Raw genomic sequence first — 22,440 nt, 5'->3', positions numbered from 1 at the left:
ATGACGTATAAGAAATAGGATGAAAAAAAAAAAGAAATAGGATGATTATGAAAGCAAAGCCAATGCCTGTGATGTCATGAGTGTTGAATTTTATCCTTCATCTGAGGTGGTAAAAAGCGCTTTGTAAACTCCTGAGGTTTGCAGCAGTTGTAACCTCCTGAAGAGACTGCAATAAAAATGGTTTCCAGAATATCCTGGCGATTTCCATCTACTAGGCTGTGGTGAGCTCAAGCAATACATACTCCAGAGGACAGAAGACAGACAGGTTGAGAAGACATCTACTGCACTTAGGGAGAAAGGCATGTTGCTACTCAGCCTAGTACAAGTGTGGAAGCAACACCTCAGTGATTCAACCTTTAAAGACTTGATAAATATGAGAATGACTGGTATGAATAAACCTTCAAAAGTGCCTGCTCAGACCTCCCGTCATAAGCAAAAGCATAATAAAAACACTGAGTTTTCATAGTCTCACACAAAATTAGACTCACTTACGACTTTGCTTTGAGAGGAGTCGAACTACTCATTGTTAAAGAGAAATGATCCTTTCTTCTCTGAAGATTTGTGAATCATTCAGTTGGGTGTGGTCAATAAAATACTTAAGGATCTAATACATAAAAATGCAATTTTTTTTGTATTTGCACTGATTTTATGTTTTGACTTCATGTACAATTACATACAGATTTTTTTTGTTGACATACAATAGGACTAAAAATATTGATATAATACTAATAAATCATGTTGGTATATGCAGTTGTCACATAGGATTCACAGGAGATTTAAATTCACAGTTGTCAGTGTAAACGATTAATGCTGTTTAGCTTCTTCATGAATCTGCACCATGAATGAAGAGCTTTTCTCAAAATATTTCACTGAGGGAAATACAAGGATGATAGGCATAATACTATGCATCAACTCATGGATTTCTAAGCATTGCTCACAATACAGATTTGATTTTCAACATCAGGGTTCTTTCAGGGTCCTTGAACAGCATTTGCTTTTCTGTATACAGCAGAAAAAAACTCATGAGTATCCAACTTGTTCACATAAAATAAGTGTATGAATTGTTATCTTCCTGACCCAGGGATCAAACCCACATCACTTCCATCTCCTGCACTGGTAGGCAGGTTATTTACCGACTGTGCCACCTGGAAGCAATATACATTTCAAGAACCACGCCATCAGTTTCTACTGTTCATGACCAAAGTAGGAGAAAGAACATTGGAAGAAGTATTCATAACTGTACTCATAAGTCAAGGAACTGTTATACTGGGTACTCTAGTTATCACTGGGACAAGTCAGTTCCTCAAATGATGAGGGGTATAACTGAAAAATTATTACAAATGGATGTGATATCTACATGATAAATGTGTTCCTTTTATGCTATTGCTTCAGGTGTGCCTACTTCAGCATGAAGGACTGCACTTCAACGGATGCCTGCTATCCCAGCTCAAGCAACTGATACTACAGTGCAGATCATTGTCCTTTCTTGAAAATAATCAGCAGTTTGTCAACATATGTAACATGCCAGAGCAACCCTTGGGATGGAACTCTAAAAACAGGTTAGGCCCTCTTTTTTGCCAAGCCCTGCAATAAAATACAAACCAAAAAAAGAAAAATAGCATCGGTTTCCTCATCTTTTCTTTCTGGATGGCAGGAAGCAGACATTGAGGCCAGATGACTGCAGGATTGAATTGTGAACTAACCCTCGGTGGGGTGGAAGCTCATCACTCTAGGAAGAATGTGGCTCAATTAAACTGACTTTCATTCACTTCATGTACATAGAGGTCTATAATCCTTTGTTAAGGAATTCAATAAGTTATACTTCCTTACACCTTCACAATCTCTTGGTTTACACGAATGTCAATTCCTAGTCCAGCACTTATACCATGAGTGGTACAGGTAGTAACAGTGCATAAATGATGATGAGCAATGACAGGAAGTTTGTTTATTCTCTGAATTCTTGATTTTTGTATATAATTTTTTTATAATATACTTACAGATGTGAATATTTTAGTGGCATGTATAAATACACATTGAATAGTGCTGATAACTCAGTGTTGGCACAATAATTATCATGGTTATTATGTCTTTTTCATATATTCCTTTTGAGACTCTGTTCCATTATACATTATCATAAGATATTCAATACAGTTTCCTAAACTGTACAGTAGGTCCTTATGGTTTCTTTCATATAGAGTACTATGTATTTGTTAAAAATTCAATCAAAAACTGGTACACAAAATTCATAGTGACATTATTCACAATAGCTCAAAGGTAGAACCCATTCAAGTGTCCATAGGTGGGTGATTGAATATGCAACACAGGGTATATTCAAAAGCTTGATTCTACCATACAAAAAAAATTAAATGGTGCTGCCACTGTGCAAAACATTACAGAAATTACTCCAAAACTAACACATGGAATAAATTCATAGTTCGATTCTAATTCATGCTATGTACCCAAAAGGTACGGGAAAAGGGGCTGAAAAAATGCATGCTTCTGCAGTCGTAGTCACAACAGCATGATCCACACTGGCCAACAAACAGAAGCGATCTAAGTGTCCATGGCAGCCAACTCCATAAACAAACTGTGGTAGACATGCAATGGAATATGATTCGGCCCTTCAAAGTCGGTAATTCTGACAATGCTACAATGTGGAAGAACCTTATGGTCATTATAGTAAGTGAAATAAACCAGACCAAAAAAGGACAAACATTCTGTGATTCCACTAGTATGAGATATCCAAACAAGTCAAATCCAAAGCCAGAAAAAGCAGAAAGTGATTCCCAGGGATCGAAGAGAGTTCATGTTTCCTGGACCCCAGTTTCCCTTGGGGAAAGTGACTTCCCATGATATCGCCAAAACCAATAACACAAATAACTGGAAGCCATATCCAATCAAATGAATGCAGACACAATTTTACAGTTTACACCAACCTCATTCAAACTTCTCAATAGACAAAAGGCAAAACTGTATCTATGGTACCTCAGCTTTGATTAAAACTGTGTCTACAGTACCTCAGTTTTGTTTATCAAATTTAACAAAAAAAAACTAAAGTCTATCCAAAAAGGAAGTAAAATATATATAACATGAACTTTAAAAAATTAGAAGTTTAAACTGTGAAAAACCTTATTCACAAAACTTAAACACAAGCCACAGAAAAAATGTATTTACAAAATACATATCTGATAAAGGATTGTACTCCAACTATACCAAAAAACCTAAAACAAACAATCTCATTAAAAATGTATAACTCTAAACACCAGGCCTATGAAAATATAAAGATAGTAGATAAGCATATCAAAAATACTCAAATTCACGTATCATTAAGAAATTACAAACTAAAACAACACTGAAGTAACACTGCACACCTATCAGATCCAGTAAAATCAAAAAAGGGGGGGGCAGGGCTTCTCTGGTGGCTCAGTGGTAAAGAATCTGCCTGATGATGCAAGACACTCTAGTTCAATCTCTTACCCAGGAAGATCCCACATGCCACAGAGAAACATAGATGGATTTTTCCACAGTTAAACAAGGCTCACCTGTGACCTGAATACTACACGTCTAGCACTTAGTAAACAGCTTTGAAAAAGTGTCCAGACAAAAAGTATCACAATTACACACAACAGCTCTACTTCTAATAACTAAAAACTTTCAAATATCAGGATGTCTTCAGTAGATAACTGTGTAAACAAATTCGGATACTACCCCAAAATATACCACTTCAGCATGAGAATTAGTTGGACCTAATTAACTTTTTTTTAAGAGGACACATGATCATCTCTGAAACCCAAGTTCAAGACGGCTCTTCTGTGAGTCACATTTACCAGAGAAATCTCATTTCAAAGGAATCCTCTGTATATACCAGATAGAAGGATGACAGACAGTCTTGTGAAACTTTTTTTTTATCAATAGGGAAAGCTAAGACATAAATCTCTACAACAACCATACCCTTCCTTTCCTTTGGTTTTTTTTTTAATGTTTATTTGTTTTTTTATTTCGCTGCTCCAGGTGGACCTTCGTTGAGGCAAGCCAGATACTTAGCTACAGCATGCAAACTCTTCGTTCTGGCATGGGAGATCTAGTTCTCGGATCAGGGAATGAACCTGGGCCTCCTTCTTTGGGAGTGTCCAGTATTAGCCACTGGACCACCAGGAAGCCCCTGTTTTATGTTTAGATGAAGATGGTATCTAAGGTATCTTGGGCCACTTCAGTCAATGACTCAGTTTCCTGAGTTTTTCCAAAGCACGCACGAGGCACACATTATTAAACGGGTTTGCAAAACAAGTAATGGTTGTTTCTTACAATATTGTATGCTTACAAATATCTAAATGCTAAATGGCATATTATTTATTTTTAATTACTATGGGGGAAAAAAGAATGCAGGATTCATACATGTTACAACATGAATAAACATGAAAACCATCTTTAGTGGGAAAAAAATCCATATAGAAAAGGCCACCCAGATCCCATATTCACCATGTCTGCTTTAAATCCATCAAGTGTGTCCAAATAACTGAAAATCTCAGTAACACTCTAAAGAAAGAAAAAAGGATGAGGATGGAAAAAAAGATATATTCATATATTTGAACAATTACTAAAAGTGGAAGTGGGGCTGTGGATTATATTATAATGTAGAAACCATATGATTTCCTGATGTTGGAAGTTATGCACTGCTTCTGCAGGAGAAGGCACCCCTTTTCGATAAAATACATAAACTATTTTAGATGATGTGGCAAATGTGAGTACTTTTTCCCATTGCTAGTTTTCCATACATTTGAAATTACTGGAAAGTAAATTATGTTTCAAAACAACCATGTCAATACCACAAAAGAAATTCAGAGTAGACAGGCATGAAACTTTCTTATACAGGCCAAGACTTACCCAGACGAAGTTCAAGGGAAGCTGTGATGCTCACTGCCCTTGAAGGAGTCCACATGGAATGAAGAACTACTGTGGGAAGTCCACTAGTAACCACCATGTCTTGGGTCCTCTGGATGACCTATTGCAGGAGAAACAGATTTAACAAATAAAATGTTTCACATAACTTCACAAAAAGTTGTTAGACTACATTCAGTAAAGCTGAATCATTTCAGATCAATTTACAATCATATAAAATACTATCATTTACAATCCCAATCAATATACAAATCACTTGCGTTTCTATACATTAATAACAATCAGAAACAAAAATTAAGAAAATCCCACTTATAATTGCATCCAAAAGAATAAAACATCTAGCAACAAACTTAATCAAGGACATAAAAGACCAGTAGTCAGAAAACTAGAAAGCACTGATAAAGAAACCAAAGAAAACACAAATAAACAGAAAACTATTCCACGCTCACGCACAGGAACAATGAGGAATTAAAATGGCCATTCCAACCAAAGTCATCAACAAATACACTGACTGCAACCACAAAATAATATTCAATGGCATGTTTCACAGAAATAGACATATTCCTAATATTAGATGGCTAATATTGAACAGACCTTAACGGCCAAAAAGACTCTGAGAAAGAAGAACACAGCTGGAGGCATCTTCCTCTCCCACTTCAAACTACATCACAGACCTGTAGTAACCACCACAGTGAGGAACAGACACATGGACTCCAGGAAAGAAGAGAGAGCCCAGGAATGAACCCACATAGACGTGGTCAGTTCATGAAAATCAAACCAGGAATGAGCCAAGAGGAAAGGACAGTCTTCTGAAGAAACAGGGACAGGAAAACTGGCCACCTACACTAAAGAACATCATTGGTCATCCTCTAGATCATCTAACAGAAATCGAACTAAAAACCCACCGTTTTGTACATGGAGCTCTTTCCCCCCTGAGTCCTCTGAGATGGACCTCCAGTCAGCCCTCAGCTGGACATGGGAAACGTCTACTTCGTCCTCATTTTTCCCTCTTGCAGTGCCTCCCTGCTGGGGCACTGAGTCAACCCTGCTCCTCTCAGCCTGGTTGCAGCCCCGTTATCCAGAAGCCCGAGTCCTGGCGGTCCTGAGGAAACACAGCTCCCGCCAGCTGGTCACCGAGCCCAGTCTGAAGGCAAAGCGTCCTGCGCCTGCGGGTCAGAGTGGGTTTTGGCGCCCCCTGCAGGCCACCAGAGAAGAGCAGGCAGCCCCATGCTCACAGACCTCAGAGGGCTCACCCAGAAACAGCTCTGCTGTGAGCACTCAGACTGGAAGCCCAAACTGAAATGGAGCAGAATAGCTCCATGACTCTCCTCAAAACATGGCTAGGGAACAATGAGAGCCTGTATGGAATGCAGCCATAAAAAGGAACCCATTTGAGTCATTCCTAATGAAGGGGATAAACCTAGAGTGTATTAAACAGGAAAGTCAGTCAAAAAGAGAAAAACATGGAATCGAGAAGGATGGGTCTGACTAGTCTGTTCACATAGCTGCAATGGAGATGCAAACATAGAGAACAGACTTATGGACAAGGGTGGGGAACAAGAGGGAGAGGGTGACATGAATGGAGAGAGCAGCATGGATGCATGTACACCAACATTTGTAAACAGACAACCAGTGGGAATTTGCTGTATGACTCAGGGAACTCAAACTGGGGCTCTGTAATAACCTAGACAGGTGGGAATGGGTGGGACGTGGGAGGAGGATTCAAGAGCAAGGGGACAAAGGTACACCTATGGTTAATTCATATTGATGTATGACAAATCAAATCAATATTGTAAAGCAATGATCAACCAACTAAACATAAATAACTGTTAAAAATAAAACATATGAAATGAACATAAACACAAACTGCAACAAGCAATTCCATTTAAAAAACTATAAAATTTTTAGAAAACAACAAAAGATCTACATGACCTTTGGTCTGGTGATCAGTTCTAACACACGACAAAAAAAGCCAACTTACCGAATTATAAATTATTTAAAACATTGACTTTTATAATTGTATACATTTACTCTGTGGAGGACCTTACTCGAGAGAACCAAAAACAAACTGTTAAATGAACCACTGACCACCCAGCCTTGCCAGGCAACAGAGAAAAGAAAACACTTGCTGGAGTCATCTTACAAACAAGGAACTAACAAGTTCCCACCAACCAGAATTCTGGAGAGATCAAAAGGAGATGGGAGACTCCAGTTCAGAGGTCCTACCAACCTCCCAGGATCCTCCTCACTGGAATCCATCTCAGCTGAATGATGCGTGTGCCCCCAGGAAGGATCCCAATTCAGAATGACTGGCAAGACCAGAAACTAACCCAATGACTATAAAATCTGAGACTGTGAGCCACGTGGCAGAGCAGTTCTCTCCGTTTACCTCACCCTCCTGCCCTCCACCCCAGCATCCCTTCCCAATAAAGGCTCTCACTTGGATGGCACTCCTCTCCTCAGACAACTCATTTCCAAGTGTCAGACAAGAACCCACTCTCAAGCCCTGGAAGGGATCCCCCTTCCTTCATCAAAAGCAATATCCAGGAGAAAATATCTTCAAAACACTATCTTGTAGAGAAGGAAATCGTAGAAGGCAATGGCAGCCCACTCCAGTACTATTGCCTGGAGAATCCCATGGACAGAGGAGCCTGAAGGGCTGCAACCCTGGGGTCGCTAAGAGTTGGACACGACTTCACTGAGTGACTTCACTTTCACTTTTCACTTTCATGCATTGCAGAAGGACATGGAGAGAGCTGAAGGACAGGAAGAAAAAGCAGTAGGAAAACGTGCCAAGGAATCACCTTCATAGCCCGCCGGAAAATTTGCTAAATATCTGACCGGTGCTCACAGTTTCATTGGTCTGATCCTTGGCACAGAGAAGAGAAAGGACAGAAAAACCCCCACCGACTTGTGTAACAGCTACTGGGGCTCAGCAGATAGCACCTTTGGGACATGCTGAGGAGTAGCCTCTCCAGAGTCCCTAATTGTGCCCCCTGCCGCCCGCCTGTTCGCGGGAGGTTCAAGCAAACAAGAAACGGGAGATTGTAAACATCCCTCCAGCTATAGGATCAAGGACCGCTAACCCTAACCTGAGGTCTTCTGGAATCAGACTGGGCCGCATGAGCTTTCTGGTGAGTTCCTTTTTCACTGTCCTGGTTTCCAGCATGATGGGCCTTTGTGCTGGGTTTCTTCGCCTTCCGCTTCTAGCGTGGGAGCTTCGCTGAGTTGGGGTCCTGTTGTGCTTGGCCTCTTCCATGCAGAGGTTGTTTCAGCCAGGCTAAACCCGAGTCACGGCACCATAGATGTCGCGCAAGTGTATGTTCCTCAGTTCTTTGTCTCGTCACAACAAAGATTTGGAGCGATGGACATTAAAGCTCTCGGCACGTCACAGCTCTTGGCTCTTGGACAAACCGTGTTATAGCTCTTAGGCAAATCAGTGTTACAGCTCTATTTTATGTAGAAGATAGCAGGAGAATCCATCCTCGAAGCGTGAGGGCATGCCAACCCAAAGACTCGAATAGAAGAGAGTGGAGGAGTGCACAGGGGAGGGAGAGAGTGAGAGAGTGAGGGAGAGAGTGAGAGAAAGAGCATACGCACGCAGGAGAGAAAGAGCGAGAAAGCACCTTGGCTCCTCCTTTTATACATCTGTTCCTCCACCTGGGCCTGCCCTATGCAAATTGGGCTTAGCCAGGAGTGCTGTTTGTTCTACCTGAGGTCTTCACTCTGGTCCTCAGACCTTCCTTTGACCTTCCTTTGTTCTATTTTCGCGGGCTTTTCCCTTCCTTGTCTTCTAGCCACCACCATTTTGGACTCCTTTTCCCTATTCTACCTACCTAACACTAAAGAATCTGCCTACCAATGCAGGGAACACGGGTTCAATCCCTGGTCCTAGAAGATTCCACATGCCCAGGGGCAACTAAGTCCCCGAGCAACTATTGAAGTTTGCATGCTCCAGAGCCCAAGTTCTGCAACCAGAGAAAGCACTGCAATGAGAAGCCATGGCATGGCAACTAGAGGGAAGCCTCTGCTCACTACACCTAGACAAACTAGCAATACAGACCCAGCATAGTCAACAGTAATTCACAGCCACTAGAGGGCAGCCTCCGCTCACTACAACTAGACAGACTAGCAATAAAGACCCAGCAGAGTCAAAAATAATTTAATGTTAAGAAAAAAGGACAGTTCTTTGAAGAAATGACTGAGACTAGGGGTGAGACTGTAAATATATGAGCCAGGGTAATCTTAAATTATGAGAAAGTAAAGACTACTATCAAGCTGTCCAAACTGATAAAAATGAATGATTACACAGTTTTATCTGTATATACTAGCAAATAACAATCTGAAAGGAATTTTTTTTAAAACTTCCCTTTCAATAATGTCAACATGAATAAACTACTTTGCCACAGATGTAAAGAGGATGACAAGACTGGCACATTGGAAATTATACACGATGGCTGAAATTACCCTAAATACATGTACAGATATTCCATAGCGATGGAAAGACTTAAGTTGGCAATACCATGGGATGCATCTTCAATATGAAATGAAGATTCAATATGAATTACAAAAGGCTGAAAGGTTGTTGCTAAACCACAAAAGATGCCAGGATTCTTGGCCTCCAGAGTAGAAGAGTTCAATCCAGGGCCAGTGACAAAGCTTGATCGCTCAGAGGTTTGTGTTATAAAGTTTTATAAAACTATAAAAGAGATAGAGAAAGCTGCTGACATAGACATCAGAAGGGGGAAGAAAGAGTACCCCCTGCTAGCCTTTAGCCAGATGTTATACAGCCAACTAGCAGTCTGCTAATTAAAGAAAGACAATGTCTCAGAGAATGGCACCAGGACCCTCACCCGCAACATGCATTGAGATAACATTGGCAGCAGGTGAGTCATCCCAGGCCATAAAATGATTGACATGAATCTTGAAGAAAGGCAGATTTCCAAGCAAATATATAGTTTCATTAACATAGATTAGGAGAACAAGGTATGAGTAAAACATACTGGTTTGTTGAGTCCGTTCTGAGCCTTTAGGGGGAACCAACCTGAAGACAGAGTCTTCGGTAAATACATAGTACATTAACATAGCTTAAGACAAACATTTCCATGAGAAAAGTGCATTGTTTGACAAAAGTTAAATTCAGGTGGAGCCAGGAGTCGTCATGGCAACACAATTTTCAGAGCAACCTCCTTTTAAATTTGTATCGAGACGGAGAAAAATTGCAACACTGGTTTCTTTCCTCCTGCCTCTTAGTGAGGTGAAGTGAAGTCGCTCAGTCGTGTCCAAGTCTTAGCGACCTAATGGACTGCAGCCTACCAAGCTCCTCTGTCCATGGGATTTTCCAGGCAAGAGTACTGGAGTGGGTTGCCATTGCCTTCTACGTGATATTAAGTATAAAATTCATCTAATTATTTCACTGCTGCTAAGTTGCTTCAGTCGTGTCCGACTCTGTGCAACCCCATAGAAGGCAGCCCACCAGGCTCCTCCGTCCCTGGGATTCTCCAGGCAAGAACACTGGAGTGGGTTGCCATTTCCTTCTCCAACGCATGAAAGTGAAAAGTGAAAGTGATGATGCTCAGTCGTATCCAACACTTAGTGATCCCATGGACTACAGCCTACCAGGCTCCTCTGTCCATGGGATTTTCCAGGCAAGAGTACTGGAGTGGGTTGCCCTTGCCTTCTCTTAAGAGAGAGATAAAAAAAAATGTCTGACACTTGCAGCCTATTTTCTCTGTCTGGAGACCCCTGGCCTTCCTGCCTGTTACCCTCTCCAGGCCTGTAGGAAGCAACACACAAGCTGACCCTAACATACACGTGGAATGACAAGGGACTCCAAGGAGCCAAAACAATCACATGAATCTGCAGTTCAAATGTCCTCTGGTATGCTGCGCTAAGTCGCTTCAGTCACGTCTGACTGTCAGAGCCCACCAGGCTCCTCTGTCCATGGGAATTTTCCAGGCAAGAGTACTGGAGTGGGTTGCCGTGCCCTCCTCAGGGGATCTTCCCAATCCAGGGATCTAATTCCTGCATTGGGAGATAGGTTCTTTACCACTAGCACCACCTGGGGCAAAAGTGCCTAGATGGAGATCAGGGAAACCCAGTTAGGAGAACGGACTCAGAGACAAGGAAGTGAGGGAAGGAGATTCTGAGCCACATTCAGAGAAGCCCTGCAGGTAGTTCTTCAGGTGGAAGAGGAGGAGGAAGCAGGCTGGAGCTGTGTAGAAGATGAAAGAGGGAACTAAAGCAGGGGCCTCCAACATCTAGGATCTAATGCCTGATGATCTGAGGTGGAGCTGATCAAATAATGGAAATGTGTTCCGTCACTCAGCCATGTCCAACCCTTTGTGACCCTATGGACTGCAGCCCACAAGACTCCTCAGTCCACTGAATTCTTCAGGCAAGAATACTGGAGTGGGCTGTCATTTCCTTCTCCAGGAGATCTTCCCGACCCAGGGATTGAACCCGGGTCTCCTGCAATGCAGGTAGACTACCGACTGAGCCACCAGGGAACAGAAAGAGTGCACAGTAAATGGACTGCACTTGAAATATCCCAAAACCTTCCCCCACCCTGTCTGTCAAAAAAAATTGTCTTCCAAAAAAACTCCCGAGGTCAAGGAAGGAACTTCAAGTGTATCAGCTGTCCCAGGTTGCTGGCTTAGGGAGATGCTGAAGCAGGGGTGTCCCAAGAGGTAAACCCTCCCTTGTGTGGGGTCCTCAACAGACCTCCGATGGCCTTGGTGATGATGGGAGAGATTTGTTTCATTTTTTTGTTTTAATATCCTTGTGGGGTAAACTTAAAACTTAGCAATTGTTACAGCCTTCCTAAGAAAAAGTTTTCTTTCTTTACTGATCCATGAAGCACCAACTATGATGATCACTGTTCTAATATACCTCATAGTGTTGCTGACATTATGGATATAATTGTGTGAAATTGAACTTGTTCAATAAAAATGATGAAGCATCTGCCCTGTGGCCAGCACTTTCCAAGGATTGGAGAGGAAATGAAATACTCCATAAAAGAGACTGCCTCCCTACAGCCAGCAGCATTTACAAGTGACCTTCTAAAGCCTTCACCAAACTACAGGGGCACCTCTGGGCTTTCTGTTTCCCTCACTTTTCTGACTCTTTTCTTTAAAAAAAAAACACACACACATTTCCTCATAGAATGCCACAGTGGAAGGAAAATAGGCCTTCAATTTTTAGACCTCAATTTGCAAAAAAAAAACTTAGAGCTTTTTTTTTAATTAAAGCACCACATAATTTAAAAAATTTTACACATTCTATTTATTCAGTTCTAAAACACCACACTTATTGGACAGGGTCCCTATGGAAAGGCCCCCGCTCAGCAGGACAGCCACAGATTCCACCATGAAAGAGCAGCAAGGTGCCCTCCCCTTCTTTTCTGCCTGGGTGGCGTTTAAATCCATGCACCCTACTAAGTAGCTAGGGTGCAATTTGTGGACCATTCCCTTTCCCATCCCAGCAGGTGGTCAAGGGCCCACTGGGCTGCAAACTGCTGGTAGCAGGGCTAGGCCAGTCGGCCAGAGTAAGGGTTGTGGAGTACCAGCAGGTGAAATCACCAGGCAGGATAAATCCCTTAGACTTCCTGGGGACCTCGCTGCAGGCAATAGGCTGCTTTGGGAAACCGCGTGGGTCTGAGCTTTATGCAAAGGGTAAAGGCCTTGACCCCAATGGTGAGGCCTTTCTGCGACCGCCAGGTAAGGGGGCTCCCAGACTGTGCCAACAGAGAGGGCGGGATACATGGATTCCCTGCTCCATCCTGTGCCACGGAGCCCCAGTTCCTTAACCTGTGGTCCTCACCCCTCTGCTGCACTCACTGGATGCTGATCGATGGGCACCCAGGAGCCCACTAAATGTGCATTCCCAGCCGCAATGGTGACCCCTGAGACCTACAGCCTAGGAGCTTGGAGGAGGCGTGCTTGGCCCCCAAAGTGCACTCCGCCTCCAATGTGGGCCAGGTGTGCTCCGCCCATATGCCCACTTCCAGAAGAGGCCTGCGAGCCTTGCTAGTGCTGCCAGGTGAAATCCATCCAGGAGCAAATCCACCCCACCAAGACAACCCAAGCTTTTTATCAGCTGTGAAGTAAAGTCATTCAGTCGTGTCCAACTCTTTGTGACCCCATGGACTGTAGCCTACCAGGCTCCTCTGTCTATGGAATTTTCCAGGGAAGAGTACTGGAGTGGGTTGCCATTTCCTTCTCCAGGGGATCTGCCCAACCCAGGGATCGAACCACCAGGGAAGCCCCACATTTAGCATGTACCTGGAAAGGGGGAGGCGAGCGAGCGGCACGGTGCACCCCACAGGCCACCGCCCCTACATCAACCAACACCACATCTCCGCTCGCGGCCGTCTGCGGACCTCGGCGCTGCCAGCTGTGATGCTTGGGGGCCCGGCCGTGCACTGGTCGACCGACCCCTGGAGGTCCCTGCCAACCCCAGACGACCACCCCCACGTCCCCCCGAAACGGGGCAGACCCCTCCCCCATCACCTGGTGGGGATTTAAAAACCTGGTGGCCACCCAGGCAGAAAAGAAGAGAGGAGGGCACCTTGCTGCCCTTTCATGGTGGAATCTGTGGCTGTCCTGCTGAGAGGGCTGCCTTTCCATGGTGACCCTGTGCAATAAGTGTGGTGTTTTAGAACTGAATAAATAGAAGGTGTAAATATTTTTAATTAAATTTTTAATTAAAAAAATCTCCACCCGTACGGCCACACCCCCCACCCACGACCTCTCCCCTCAACCACCTGGGTCCCCTACACACGCCCCAGGCACCCTTCTCCCCCGACCACCAAGGGCAGAGGGAAGGGGCTCTGAAAGGAAGCATGGCGCCTAGCAGGCAAGGGACACGACAGAGGTAAGGAGATGAGAGAGCGAGAGAACCCGACAAGACAGCCGCAGGACGCATGGGGAAGTAGGGTTGGGAGCAAGCCCCAAGGCTCGGAGGCCGTGGGGAGGTGACTGGCGACTGCACAGCAGGCCCAGAGCAGCGGACGACCGATGACCGGCCTAGGCAGACCAGTCCAGGGCCAGCGGCGGGAGGCAACGGGCAAGCAAGCGGCCCCGCGGTGGGCAGCCGCCACCCGTCATGCCACACAGCCCATGAGATGCGACCAGAGGATCCATGCCATGAAGTCCGCAGCCGGGAGGAAGGCAGTCGTGGCCGGCACCAGGGGCAAAGGCGCGTGGGGTGCGGTGGGGGCGCGCTGAGCACCCCCTGCCCCGCCCCAAACCCTCGGACCCAACCTCAAAGGAACGTGGCGGTGAGGTCGGGCAGAAGAGGGACACCGGAGATGATGCCACCAGGCGTGGGGCAAGGGTGGTGCCCCGCCGGGAATGGAAGGGTGGGCGGGAAGGTGGAATAGAGCCACCTTTCCCACCTGACCCCTACTCTGCACACTGCCCCCCACCTCTTGCGTGGCCCCTCAACCCCTACCACCGGAAAGGCCACTGGGCCCGTCCACCCGCCCAGGGCGCACCACCTTCCAGACGTCTTTCCCTCCCTACCTTCCCATCTGGCGCCACACGATTGGAGGAGAGGCTCACGAGCCAGGCTGGGGGGGTGTGGGGTTTTGGGGTAAGAGGGAACACGAACCCTAACCCGAAGCTCACCCTAAGCCTGATGTTAACTCAAACTCGAGTTTGGAGGTGCGGAGTTTTGGGGTGGAGGGTGCGTTAACCCTAACCCTAACCCTAACGCTCACCCTAACCCTAAGCCTGACACTAACTCGAACTCAAATTTGGGGGTGCGGAGTTTTGGGGTGAGGGGTGCACGAACCTTAATGCTCACGCTAACCCTAACGGCTCACCCTGACCCTAAGCCTGACTTTACCTCGAACTTGAATTTGCATGTGTGGAGTTTTGGGGTGAGGGGTACATGAACCCTAACCCTAAGGCTCACCCTGACCCTAACCTGATGCTAACTTGAACTTGAATTTCTGGGATCGGAGTTTTGGGGTGAGGGGGTACACGAACCCTAACCCTAAAGCTAACCCTAACCCTCACCCTGACCCTGATGCTAACTCGAACTAAAATTTGGGGGTGCGGAGTTTTGGGGTGAGGGGGTACATGAACCCTAACCCTAACGCTAAACATACCCTAAGCCTGATGCTAACTGGAACTCAAATTTGGGGGTGCGGAATTTTGGGGTGAGGGTGTACACGAACCCTAACCCTAACGCTAACCCTACCCTAAGCCTGATGCTCACTGGAACTCAAATTTGGGGGTGCGGAATTTTGGGGTGAGGGGGTACACGAACCCTAACCCTAACGCTAACCCTACCCTAAGCCTGATGCTCACTGGAACTCGAATTTGGGTGTGCGGAGTTTTGTGGTGAGGGGGCATAAGAACGCTAACCCTAACACTAACCCTACCCTAAGCCTGACTCTAATAGAACTCGATTTGAGGGTGCGGAGTTTTGGGGCGAGGGGGTACACGAACCCTAACCCTAACGCTAAACCTACCCTAAGCCTGATGCTAACTAGAACTCGAATTTGGGGGTGCGGAGATTTGGGGTGAAGGGCTACACGAACCCTAATCCTAACGCTAACCTTACCCTAAGCCTGATGGTAACTGGACTTCGAATTTGGGGGTGCGGAGTTTTGGGGTGAGGGGGTACACGAACCCTAACCCTAACGCTAACCCTACCCTAAGCCTGATGCTAACCCGAACTTGAATTTCGGGGATCGGAGTTTTGGGGTGAGGGGGTGCACGAACCCTAACCCTAAAGCTAACCCTAAACCTCACCCTGACCCTGATGCTAACTCGAACTAAATTTTGGGGGTGCGGAGTTTTGGGGTGAGGGGTACATGAACCCTAACCCTAACGCTAAACCTACCCTAAGCCTGATGCTAACTGGAACTCAAATTTGGGGGTGCGGAGTTTTGGGGTGAGGGGTACATGAACCCTAACCCTAACGCTAAACCTACCCTAAGCCTGATGCTAACTGGAACTCAAATTTGGGGGTGCGGAGTTTTGGGGTGAGGGGGTACACGAACCCTAACGCTAACCCTACCCTAAGCCTGATGCTAACTGGAGCTCGAATTTGGGGGTGCGGAATTTTTGGGGTGAGGGGGTACACAAACCCTAACCCTAACGCTAACCCTACCCTAAGCCTGATGCTCACTGGAACTCGAATTTGGGGGTGCGGAGTTTTGTGGTGAGGGGGTACACGAACGCTAACCCTAACCCTAACACTAACCCTACCCTAAGCCTAACTCTAACTAGAACTCGATTTGAGGGTGCGGAGTTTTGGGGCGAGGGGGTACAAGAACCCTAACCCTAACGCAAACCCTACCCTAAGCCTGACGCTAACTGGAACTCGAATTTGGGGGTGCGGAGTTTTGGGGTGAGGGTGCACGAACCCTAACCTTAACCCTAACCCTGACCCTATCTCCAACCCTATCCCCCTAACCCCCTAATCCTAACCCCTAACCCTAACCCAAACCCTCGAGGGTGTGGATTTTGGGGGGAGGTGGTCCCCGAACCCGAACCCTAACCTGAACCCTAACCCCTAACCCTAAACGATAAAGCTTAACCCCTAACCCCTAACCCTTAACACTCACCCTAACCCAAATCTAAACCCTATCCCTAACCCTAACCCCTACCCTAACCCCTACCCCTAACCCTAACCCCGCGGGGAGCCACGCTCACCCGCCAGGCCAGCAAGCCGGCCATCGCCTCCCCCACCCCCCTCAAGCAACAAATCCACCGCTGCACCCCTCCCCCTGCCGCGCGCGCGCCCTCCTTGACTCCTGCGCTGCCGCCACCGGGAAAAGGCGATTAGAAGGGGAGGAGGCCTTGCGCGAGGCCTACTAGGCCTCGTCGGAGCCAGGGCCTCGCGTGAATGGCCGGCCAGACAGAGGGAGAGGGCAGGCGCTCACGCGGGACTACGCGAGGCCGGGGCTCGTGACGAGCACCGGAGCCCGCTAAGAAAGATGGCAAGCGTAGCAATAGAGCCATAGCCGCGGGCGGAGGGAAAAATTTGAAGCTTACCTGCAGGCGCGAGGGGAGTGAGGGGAAAAGGGGAGCGGGCGGGAAGGGGAAGTGCGGGAGGCCGGGGGCGGAACAATAGGGGCGGGCGGGAAGGCGAGGGGGGGGCCCGCGGGCAGGCGGAGAAGGAAGGGGAGGGGGTGGAGGAGGAGGAGAAGGAGGAGGAAGGGGGAAAGAGACCCCGGGCGGGGGGTGGAGGGCGGCGGAGGGAGGGCGGACGGGAGAGGGTGCAGGCTCCGGCGGCTGCCTCTGCTGGTCTGGGAGGGGGACGGGGCGGAGCGGCCCGCTTTCAACCCCGCGCACCCTCCGACCCTGGAAGCTCTAACCGCCCAGGGGGCCGGCGAGGCGACTGCGTCGTCCAAACCTTCCCCACGCTATGAGGACGGCCTCCCAACAGCCTAGAGCGGCTCCGTGGACAGCGTTGGCACCAGCGAGAGAACAACCGGTAGCAAATGGCGAAGAGCATGATAGAGCGGCAGCGTGGGGCAGGGAGGAAACTAGTGACCCCTAGCGGGCTGGTTCGAAAGCCCAGACGTTTAAGTGCGGAGAGACTTGGCAATCGTCATGGATAAACCAGACAGGAAAATGGGATGTGTAAGAAGAGACTACTGGGACAAACCCCTAGTCTATAGTAATACAAATAGGAAAAAAGCTAATTTGCCACCTTGGAGGTCACTTTTACACCAACTCTTTACTCTGAAAATTGTTAATTAAAATGAAAGAAGCACTTTTTCTTTTAGGAAGAACTGTAGTTCATCTTTAGTCCACAAGGGAAATTTTTTTTTCAAGAATTCCATATAATGAATGTAGAGAAATTTAAAAATTAGAAAATCATTCATTCTCCAACCCAAAATTAAATAATTGACTTAAGCAAGTGTCATCAATCATCAAAGCTTTAAGGGAAAATTTGTTAGGGAAAAGGATACTAACCTGGTGACAAATATCACCACATGATTATTTGCAAAAAAAAAAAATAATAAAATAAGGAACCCAAAAGTTTTAAATGGAAAGATCAGATAGGTCACCCCCTTATCCAAGTGATCAAACCTTGTATCACTAATAGTACAACTCTGACATAGACCTTGATGAGATGCAGTAAGTACATAGCATCATCTATTAAGTATTCTTCTCAAGTGTTTAATCTTAATTGAATTAAACCTTCAGACCCAACTTGCAATTTACAGGAAATTTACAAGGGACCAAGGAAAAAGTTAAACATATCATGGAGATAATCAGCAAATCCAGAATCCAAGACATTCAACAAGACAACTAGCCTGTTCTCATCAAAATGATAATTTAATAGAACAGAGTGGGACGAAAGAGAGGATAAATTCAAAAGACAATAATAAACAAATATAAAGTGTGGATCTTGTTTGGATTCTGGGTTTTTTTTTATATACCTATATAAGACATTTTGGAGACAGCGGAGGAAATTCAGACATGAATATTAGCTAATATTAGGAGGTATTGTTAATTTTCTTAAGTGTGGTAATGGAATTATGGATATCCAAGAGAAACGCTGTTCTAAGAGGTACATAATGAACTATTTAAAATGAAGTGTCGTGATGCATGGGAACAGATTCAAATATTTCACATGATTAAATCAATAAAGCAAATTTGGTAAAAAATGTTGACAGTTGTTGAGTACAGATGGTAGGTTTATAGGTGATCATTGTACTGTTCTTCAGACTTTTAAAAAATAATTTTCAGGGAATCCCCTTTTGCTCCATTGACTAGGACTCTGCACCTTCACTGCTGTGGCCCAGGTTCAATCCCTGGTCGAGGAGCTAAGATCCTACAAGTTGTGTGGCATGCCCAAAAATAACAAGAATAATAATAATAATTTTCATAATAAAAATTGGGGAAAATATGATGTGGAATGGAACAAGATCGCAAATTGTGGGACTTCCTTGGTGGTCCGGTCCAGTGGCTAAGACTCCACGCTCCCAGGGGGCCCAGGTTTCATCCCTAGTCAGGGAACTAGATCCCACATGCCACAAGGAAGATCCTGTGTGTGGCAGCAAAGAACCCATGTGCCGCCAACTACAACCCAGCACAGCCAAAAAAATGAATAAATAAAGCAAGGTACTGCTGGGTCATATTTTTTAAATGCTTTTAAAAAAAAGTCTCTGTGCTTCCACTGCAGGGGTTTCAGGATTGATCAGTGGTTGGGGTGTGTGAAATACACACACACACACACACACAAAGCAAACCAACCAAACAAAAAAAAAAAGATGAACAAACTGTTAATAATTACTGTAGCTAGGTTATGGGAAATCTGCTTTCCCTACATACATATCTGTAAGTTTCCACATTAAAACTTTTGTTCAAAAAATAGAGAAGAACTCTGAAAGAGAACAAAACGAAATTTTAAAAAAGGCTATTGAAAGAGACAGCTACTATAGGGTTATTGTTTACCCATGTTCAACTTCTTTGGGTGTCAGTTCTGGCCTTTATATTCATCAGGTTTTATTGGGCAACTCCAATTCAGTGGAGTTATCTGAAAAGAGATAGCTTTCTGAAGTGGAAAATAAAGCTTGGGGACTCCAACGTCTTTCCTGCCACCCTCCAAATGATAGGTGGGCATTAGGAACAGTGTGAGAAATAAAAAGAAGTCTGTCGTTTAACAAAAGCAAAGAGCAGAGCAAATACTGAACGAGAGTAAAGGAAGTAGGAAAATGTTAGGACACACAGAGAAAAGCAAACCAAAGAGCAGTCTTCCTGTGAGGCCTGGGTTGCTCAGTCACTTCATGTCTGATTCTTTGTGATCCCACGGACTGTAGCCCACCAGGCATCTCTGGCCATAGGATTCTCCAAGCAAGAATACTGACGTGGATTGCCATGCCCTTCTCCAGGGGATCTTCCTGACCTAGGGATCGAACCCACGTCTATTCTAGCTTTTCAGGCAGATTCTTTACCCATTGAACCACCTGGGAAGATTTACTTGTCCTCGTGTTTCACCTAGTGGCAATAGGTGAAAGAGGTCCAAGAGCCTCTCCTGGAAACGGGCGTGGGGGTGGGGCTCACCCATAGCCCGTGGTGAAGGTGGGGAGTGCACCGGGAGCACGCCAGGGGCGGGGCCAACCCGGGAGGCACGGGTCGGGGGTCGGGTGGTGGAGCGGGGGCGGGGGTCCCAGTTGTGCTCTCGGCGGTCACCTTTGCAGCTGGGAAGGCTCCAGGGGCACACCAGGGGCAGGGCCAACCCGGGCGGCGAGGGGCGGGGGTCGGGTCGTGGCAGGGGTGGGGGGGTTCCCAGTTGTGCTCTCTGGGGGTCGCCATTGCGGCTGGGAACGCCCATTTCATGCGCTCCTGGGTCCCCACGGATGGGCATCCAGTGAGGGGACTGGAGGAGCGCGGACCACAGGTAAGGGAACTGGGACTGCATGGAGCAGGGAACCACGTATTCCATTCTCGGAGCTACCCAACCTGGCGGTCGCAGAAACACCTCGCGTTTGCGGTCAAGGCCTTTACCAGGGGGTACCAGGAAAGCTCAGAGCCGTGCAGTTTTCCCAAGCAGCGTAGTGTCCGCTGGAAGTCCAAGGAACAGAACTCTGAACTCTGGCCAGCTGGCCCAGCCCTGCTTCTGGAACTTTGTAGGCCAGCAGGCCCTTAACCACCTGCTGGGATGGGAAAGGGAAGGGCCTACAAATTGCACCCTAGAAACTTAGTAGGGTGCATGGATTTAAAAAACTGGTGGCCGCCCTGGCAGAAAAGAAGGGAGGAGGGCACCTTGCTGCCCTTTCATGGCAGAATCTGTGGCTGTCCTGCTGAGGGGGCCTGTCCATGGGGACCTTGTGCAATTAAAGTTTGGTGTTTTGTTACTGAATAATTAGAACGTGTAAAAATTTAAAATTATGTGGTGGTTTAATTGAAAAAAAAAAAAAAAAAACAAGCTCCAAGTTTTTTGAAAATTGAGGTCTAAAAATTGAAGGCCTGTTTTCCTTCCACTGTGGAATTCTATGAAGAAATGTGTGTGTGTGTGTGTGTGTGTGTTTTGTTTTTCTTTTATTTAAGAAAAGAGTCCGAAAAATGAAGGAAACAGGAAACCCAGAGGTGCCCCTGTAGTTTGGCAAAGGCCTTAGGACGTCACTTGGAAATGCTGCTGGCTGTGGGGAGGCACAGAGCTGTGCAGGCTTGTCCTTTGCATGGATGTTCTTGTTTGTGGAAATCCAGCTTGGAGCCATCTCCTGATGTGTAAGAATTTCCCAGACAAACCTTGAGCTAAGCAACGCATTTTTTCCCAAGGAAATATTTGTCTTAAGCGATGTTAATATCCACTAGACTCTGGCTTCAGGTCGGTTCCCCCAAAAGGCTCAGAAGCGACTTGAACAAAACAGTATGTTTTACTCATACCTTGTTCTCCTAATCTATGTTAAGGAAATGATATATTTGCCTAGAAATCTGCCTTTCTTCAAGATTCATGTCAATCATTTTTTGGCCCGGGATGACTCACCTGCTGCCCAAGTTATCTCAATGCATGTCGTGGGGGAGGGGCCTGGTGCCATTCTCTGAGACACTGCCTTTCTTTCCTTAGCTGACTGCTAGTGGCTGTATAACATCTGGCTAAAGACCAGCAGGGGGTACTCTTACTGCCCACCCCACCCCAACCCACTGCAAGTCTATGTCAGCAGCTTTCTCTATCTCTTTTATACTTTAATAACACTTGATGACACAAAAGCTCTGAGCGATCACGTCATATCGAATCTTCATTTCAGATTGAAGATTCATTCCATGGTATTGCCATCTTAAGTCTTTGCATTGCTATGGAATATCTGTCCATGTATTCAGGATATTTTTCAGCCATGGTGTATAATTTCCAGTGTGCCAGTCTTGTCATCCTCGTTACATCCATGGCAAAGTATTTTATTCATGTTGACATTATTGAAAGGGAATTTTTTTAAATTCCTTTTCAGATTATTACCTGCTAGTGTATACAGATAAAACTGTGTAATCATTCATTTGTATCAGTTTGGACAGCTTGATAGTTGTCTTTACTTTCTTTACTTTCTCATACTTTAAGATTATCCCGGCACTCACCCCTAATCTCAGTCATTTGTTCAAAGAATTCTGTCCTTTTATTTATTTATTTTTTTAACATTGAATTAGTTTTGACTATGCTGGGTCTTTGTTGCTAGATGGAAGTTGCTTGAACCTCTGGACTGCAGTCTCCCATCTCTTGTTGACCTCTTGTTGACCTCTGCAGAATCCTGGTTGGTGGGAGCTTGTTAGTTCCTTGTTCCTTACCAGGACCTCCTGTTGTAAGATGACTCCTGCAAGTGTTTTCTCTTCTCTGTTGTCTGGCAAGGGTGAGTGGTCACTGGTTCATTTAACAGAGTGTCTTTTGGTTCTCTGGAATAAGGTCCTTCACAGAGTAAATGTATAAAATTGTAAAAGTCAATGTTTGAAATAATGTATATTCCTAATTGGGTAAGTTGGCTTTTTTTGTTGTGTGTTACAACTCATCACCAGACCAAAGGTCATGTAGATCTTTTGTTGTTTTCTCAAATTGTATAGTTTTATAAATAGAATTCTG

The 22,440-nt window shown here is 45.7% G+C and overlaps 1 long non-coding RNA gene across 1 annotated transcript; it reads right to left on the bottom strand.

The window, feature by feature from the left end:
• Positions 1-856: 856 nt before the first annotated feature.
• LOC129641205 (uncharacterized) lies at positions 857-17,153 on the bottom strand. Its single transcript, XR_008709275.1, has 3 exons — positions 16,911-17,153; positions 4,480-5,002; positions 857-999 (listed from the first exon to the last, which is right to left on the bottom strand). It is a non-coding gene; the product is annotated as an uncharacterized LOC129641205 (long non-coding RNA).
• Between the last annotated feature and the right edge of the window lie 5,287 nt (positions 17,154-22,440).

The sequence above is a fragment of the Bubalus kerabau genome, unplaced genomic scaffold (assembly GCF_029407905.1).
Source record: "Bubalus kerabau isolate K-KA32 ecotype Philippines breed swamp buffalo unplaced genomic scaffold, PCC_UOA_SB_1v2 scaffold_104, whole genome shotgun sequence".
NCBI classification, from domain to species: domain Eukaryota; kingdom Metazoa; phylum Chordata; class Mammalia; order Artiodactyla; family Bovidae; genus Bubalus; species Bubalus kerabau.
The sequence above is the reverse complement of the archived record's forward strand: the minus strand, read 5'-3'. Positions and strand labels throughout refer to the sequence as shown.